Here is a 6,918-nt window from a genome sequence, read left to right as displayed (position 1 = left end):
TTTTGAAAAACAGTTCCTCGACTTCCTATTGGTCAAATTCAATCGAATCAAAGCTAATTAGACCTACAATGTGACGTGGAACACTTTTCTAATTGGAACCATCTTTCTAACACTTACGGTTCTCACGTTAGTTTTTGGATGACCTTGAAGACATGGTTCAAGGCAAGGATCGAACAAGGGTCGAAAAACTGCCTCGGGCCGAGGCCGAGGCCGAGGGTTCAAAAATGCTCGGCCTCGGCAACGGTTAAATGGTCAAATCAGTGGCGTAGCGTGGGAGGGGCAAAGGGGGCCATGGTCCCGGGCGGCTTAGATGTAGGGGGCGGCCAGTGGCCTGGAAATGAGGTATGGATTCCTGATAATAGTCGTGGGTAACTTGAGGAGGAGGTTAGCGAGATTTCACTAAAAATTTTACCACACACAATCCGCCCATGTGCTAAGAATAGAAATACACCTTCTTTAATCGGGCAAACTACCGAAATGGGGGGGGGGGGGGTACAGCCAATACCCAACTTCTAGACCCTATTGCCCAAAAGTGAGACAACGACTATGAGGGCAAAATATCACATGAAAGAGAGCACGACATCACCTATCGATTGATGTATCCCATTCCATTTTATCGCCATAATGGCGTGTGAGACAGCTTATGCCCAATAAATAGATCCCCGAGGGTCCAAATCAGTGGCGTAAATACGCCTATGCAGCCAATGCGGTGCATTGGGGCCCACCCCAGAAATAGGGTACATAAACGTTTACTTAGTCGACTGTTCGATCGGCTGTCTCACGAAAGAACGCCATATACATGATGTATATTTTTAATAGAGAGTATTACCGTGTTGTCTTTATCACGATATTGGAAGCCAGTGACGTAAATAGGCCAACGCACCCAATCGCGTACATTGGAACGCGCAAAAATTGACATTTCACAGGGGCTCATTTTCTTATCTTGCATTGGGGCCCAATTTTCCTAGCTACGCCACTGGTGCAAATTGATTCAGCAATAGCGAAGAATCACTTTTTGACGATAGCAAGGTCGTATATAATAGTATACATTTGGAGATACATGGTTGTGGGGTCCCGCGAATTGGCATCAAATCTCACTTAAAATTAAAACTTCTTAACGCAACCATAAACATAGAGTGGAATTGACGATTGCCTATTAAATTTACAATTTTTAACAAAATATTACTAAAATTAACGCAAGTATTCGCGACCAAAACGAGTCTAGGTGGCGTAACGGTACTAGCTTCTCCGAGGTAGCGTATATGATCGAGCGTCTGCTACACACAACTTAAAACGTTATAAGACGTTTTTTTCTTAAATAAACTTATCAAAATATAAGCAAAGCTTGGATTAATAATATGTAAGATGGCGCTGAGTGTTAACGGCGAATTTTGAGAGACGCCTAAAAATTGTAGTGCAATATCCAGTAACATATTATTAATCCAAGTTGACATTGCCTGCTATTTTAAAAGTTGGGCCTATGTCAGGCCTAGGCTTAAATATTTTCAAAGCGAACCTAAACGAAATAGGTCGGTTTACAGTTCGTTCGACGCCGAGTTTGCTTTACAGGGGTAAGCAAAAACTCGGATTTTCTTAGCTTCTGTCAATCGAGAGATGGCGCCAATAGTTGCTAAATTGTAGCGAAAAGGTACTAGTGGCGCCATCTCAAGTACTTCTGAAATTAAAAACAAAATCCTAACATCGCCCTGCCCCTGTGACTTACTACCCAGTTATACACAAGTTAACCCACCTATCTTATTTATCTTCCTCACAAAGGCATTTAAATATTCCTTATAATATGGCTGAAGCTTAAGCAAAGACTATATAATCATTAGTCGTTGCTACAAAATGTCTTGGCGTCAGGTTCTCCCGTAGACTGGAGCATTCTAGGTAGGAGTATAAGATTTCTATGTACGTCACACTCCTGAAATTAGTAAATATATCGAAATTGACTTTATTTTGTTATTTTTAAAATATGAATTTCGACTTAGTTGAAACACTTTTGATTGGCTAGTTCGGAAATATTTACACTTTTGGCGCAGTGAAACGCGCGAAAAGAATATTTTTCAAAACTATAGTAAAAAGTTAAAAACGTGTTAAATATTTATTGAAATTAAATTGTGATGTAGCTCTCCTTTTTGATTAATATACAAATATTTTAGATCATATCTTTTGGTAGTTGAGCAATCGATTTTTTTTGCGTCGGTCCGGTTGGAATGCTCTAGTCGCGAAAAAAAAAACAGCAAAAAACGCTTAGATGGGAAAAAGCTCAGCTGGCGGGCCAACAATAATCGAAATTGGTTTCGGGATATCGCTGGTCTTTAATGCCCTGTATTTTGATGTATTATTTTCCATTTTAACCGAAACCAGAGACTGAAAACTCGGCGACGCGAGAGTTTATTAGCGTAGAGTTCCTAGCAACTTCAAAAGGTGTCTCTGGTTCGGTTTCCACTATATCGTGGTATACGGAATCTCGTACTCCGGAATATTAAAGGGGAACGGTTAGATAGCCCTATAGCCCATTAAAAACTAAAATTTATGGTGAAAACCGCATCAAAAAATATTGATCAAATATTAATAATATAAAGAAATTTCGGGAAATCGAAAAGCGCGCGTCCGCCGCGACACGTGGTGAGAAGTCGGTGAGACAGAAAAACAACGTAAAAGCGCGCGCTGCTGAAGACGCAAAAAATATGTTTTGAACGTGCGGCGCGTTCCAGTTATAAGAGACCCAAGCCTAAATTTAAAAGTTAGGATAATTCGCAAATCGCTAATACGGGGTTAGGGGCGCTGGCGGCAGCCCCTAAGATGGCGGCGAAAATTCAAACCCAAGCACCTGGCGTTATTTTTCGTTTCAACTTTTTGGGCCAAAAGCTATTTTTTCAAGACAAAAAAGGTAGGTGTAAGCATATTGAACGTCTTGTTGATCTTTTGATACGGAAATAAGGCCATATTTGGAAAAGCTTGGCCGTTCCCCTTTAATAAAAGACTTCGTAGTATATCGTGTTGTTCTTCTTGAGCGCGCCGAGGACCCAATTAACACGGTGATGTATCCGTAGATTGTGTTTTTTGCATCTAGTCATATGAAAAACAATCTATAGTAGTTGGCAGGGTTAATTGATTTGCTTTATGGGGTTTGGTAGGGTAGTGTCGGGGAATTTTTAGTATTATTGTTGTTTTTAATATACTGCGTAATTGCGTAATTAATTTGTAGTTTTTATTTATAATAGGGGTATAGTTGATTGTTTGGTTTTTATTTTCATTGATTTTAATTTAATAGCCCAAAATTATCGTTATAACAAATATTAACCGTGGCCTGGTTTTGGGGTGCGAATAGGCGCTTAAATAAAACATCTTCCCAGAAATTGCCAAGAAGTAATATTTTCGACAGCCAGGACTCATAAGTTAATATTTATATAGGGCTTGTTGAAATATTAGAAAGCTGGAAACTTTCTCGAACGTAACATCGGTTTTTTGCTAAGCCTTAACAAGCCAAAAAGGTTACCTGGTTAAAAGGAACCTGTTGTTGCATGCCGTACTGCAAAGGTAATATGTTTAGTTCCAAATGAATGAGTTTTCATCTTTTTCCAAAAGATAATTTTATACGAAATGAATTAACTCTGCCTCCATGGGAAGCTTTAAAATTGCCCGGTATTATAAACATTTTACATATAATTTTAATTATTTATACCATAAGAGGATGATAATAATAATATTATCTTCTTGTACTTTGTTTTAGTAACATTATATATTTTACCTTAAAATATCTTATCGAAAATTAACATTAGTATGTTCATTATACACGTGAGCCGACGCGTTTCTTACCTGACGCAAAATTCTCGTGAAGGCAAAAACGCGTCTCCAATTGGCTTAAATATGACTTTTTTGGCTAGCCATTCTAACCGTTTAACCGACCAACCGGAAATAGCTCCTTCCCAGATTAATTTGGAGAGGGGAGTAAAAACCGAGTATCTTTTATTGAAGCGTCCATTGGGCTGAAACGAAAGCGCGAAAACTTAATTGGGAATTGTAGCGTTCTTAAATAAAGAAACTTTATTCTAGGAACATAATATTTAAAGTAAATATAAATAAGGAACTTAATTACTAAGCTGATGCTCCTCTCATTGTGAGATCTTTTGTTATTATGAGCGAAATTGAGCGGCAAAATGTTTTTTTAAAGAGCGTGAGATGAAAATGAGAGGAGCGCCTATTTCAGCGCTCAATAAAGAGCAAAAAGGGAGGAGCGCTTATTTTACCGCTCAAAAAAGAACGGAAAGAGAGGAGCGCTTATTTTACCGCTCAAAAAAGAGCAAAAAGGGAGGAGCGCTTATTTTACCGCTCAAAAAAGAACGGAAAGAGAGGAGCGCTAATTTTACCGCTCAGAAATTCGTGAGCGTGAGCGGAAATTATGCTAGCGAGTGCGAGCGGTGAGTTATCTGACGAAAATGCCCAACACTGACCGCGGAGCTACGATACCCCAGAGAAGTGACGCCATCTATTGAAGGAACACACCGGCGTTTGAATTTAACCAGTTTCCCGCTCCTGTTTCCAGAATATTATTGGTCTTCTCTGCTACCACGTGGTAAACCCGGGACGAATTTTTTTTCAAACGCTGGTGTGGCCCTTTAAGCTGCTAGATGGAGCCGTCTAATATTTTATGGCTTAATTTGTGTTGGTAAAGTAAGAATAATTTCCGAAATCATTATGTGATCATGTTAATACTTTCTTTATACCGTGTGCAATAAAAAGTAAAAGGTTGAACACTATATTTTTGCTTAACGATTATTATTCTAACAATTTTGAAGAGTAACCTGACTACAAAACAAAAGTATTAAGTCTATTTTGGTTTTTTAGGGGCGCATATTATTTTGAACCCTGGGTGAAAAATCGCTTAATACATTAATAATAATACAAGGTGAGAGCCTATTATTAGTGCGATTGTACTTTGCACTTCAATATGCTCCGTGCGTGTTAATTTTTGCCTACCGACCGAGTTTAATATGTGTGGAAGTTTCTGTTTTTTCAAAACTATCTCTGCACAACAGCTTATAAGCTTGAAATCCAAAAGTCCGTGGGGGGGGGGGGTAACAAAAGATAGCATAGCTGTATATGTATATGGCTATAAATTTGTCCGCAGTTTCCTAACACATTTAATTGACAGGTATTAAGGCAGATGGCGCTAAATTACCTAGCAATCGGGAATTCATTTTATAATACGGAAATCCCATTTCACTACTAATATACATTGTAGTATTTTGATATATTGAAAATATCTTCCTAAGTAATTAATAATTAAATAGCTACGGTTGATTTAACAGCGCTTGCCATGGTTTTTTGTCGTATCGCTTCCGTATGATGGATAACAATGGCACAATGGGCATTCATATATTTCTATTATTATGTAATTTTGGCAACGTCACCTTTAGATTTTTTTAATTATATTTCCCTAAACAACTGCTGATGAAGCGAATGAACTTCATATAACCATAGGTAACATAACAAGTAAGAGAATAATTTGAAGCTAAGAAGATAACACCGAAATGGCGGGCAAGAAGGATTTCTTGTGGCGGGCTAGCTGTTTCTTGTTGTCAAGCTCTGGGATTTTATTCCCCATTCTACTCTTTTCATGCTTTTTCAGACCGGTTTTCGGGAAGATTTCAATACCTTACCGTTTAGTAGTAATTTTGTGGTTCTGACCAGCGGCGGCGATCGGAAAGCATTTTTGTGGGGACACGGGCCATTATTTTTTCATCCAAAAATGCATATACTTAAAACTTAAGGAAGAAAATGTACAGCTCTAAATTTTTATTATTATATATATTGTATTTTGGTAAAAACTATGGCTTTGGACTCCAAATTGTGGAGAATGATGTTGAAGATTCTGACCAAGGCCCTCTCCACGTGGCTATTGTCAACAAAGCCTGTAAGCAGACTTGGAAATAGTGATATAATATATAATAGTGATATATTCCCGATCCCCCCTTTAAGTTTATTTTTATTGAGGGCCAAAGGCCCAGGGGAGGTGAAATGGGGGAAAATATTTTAAAATAGGGAGATAAAATACAAGAATAAGAATGGGTTACGTTACTTACGTAAACATTTATTGACTCTAAAACGTTAACTTTAACGCTAGATTTCGCATTTGACTAGGGTAGGAAAACAGCGTTTCAGCAACGGCGTAAAAAAATATATTTCAGAAATTTCCGTTAAATTTTTAATAAATATTTTTATTTAATTTGGGATCCCAGTTGGCCCGCAACCCCAGTTCGAATGATTTATTATAAGGGCCCCTGATTTTTTTAAGAGCCATTGGCCCCAGGACTCCCGCTATTTCCAAGTCTGCCTGTAAGCTTACTTTTGACTGTTGTCCCGTCTGCAATAACTGGATTCCTCGGCTTTTCTCAGCTGGCACTGGTGGACCCTGCTATGGCACGCCAAACCGGACAAAATTCTCACCGTGGAGTTACCATACTCAAAACTCACTCTCTAGTCAAATCTCTCACTCTCCCTAGTCACGTCTCTCGCTCTCCCTAGTCGTTTTCTTCGCTCTCTCCCTAGTCGTTTTCCTCGCTCTCTCCCTAGTTGTTTTCTTCGCTCTCTCCCTAGTCGTTTTCCTCGCTCTCTCCCTAGTCGTTTTCCTCGCTCTCTCCCTAGTTGTTTTCCTCGCTCTCTCCCTAGTCGTTTCCTCGCTCTCTCCCTAGTCGTTTTCCTCGCTCTCTCCCTAGTCGTTTCCTCGCTCTCTCCCTAGTCGTTTTTCTCGCTCTCTCCCTAGTCGTTTCCTCGCTCTCTCCCTAGTCGTTTCCTCGCTCTCTCCCTTGTCGTTTTCCTCGCTCTCTCCCTAGTCGTTTCCTCGCTCTCTCCCTAGTCGTTTTCCTCGCTCTCTCCCTAGTCGTTTTCCTCGCTCTCTCCCTAGTCGTT

This window comes from Leiobunum rupestre, chromosome 1 (genome assembly GCF_980474605.1).
Source record: "Leiobunum rupestre chromosome 1, qqLeiRupe1.1.hap1, whole genome shotgun sequence".
Classification (NCBI taxonomy): Eukaryota; Metazoa; Arthropoda; class Arachnida; order Opiliones; family Sclerosomatidae; genus Leiobunum; species Leiobunum rupestre.
The sequence above is the reverse complement of the archived record's forward strand: the minus strand, read 5'-3'. Positions refer to the sequence as shown.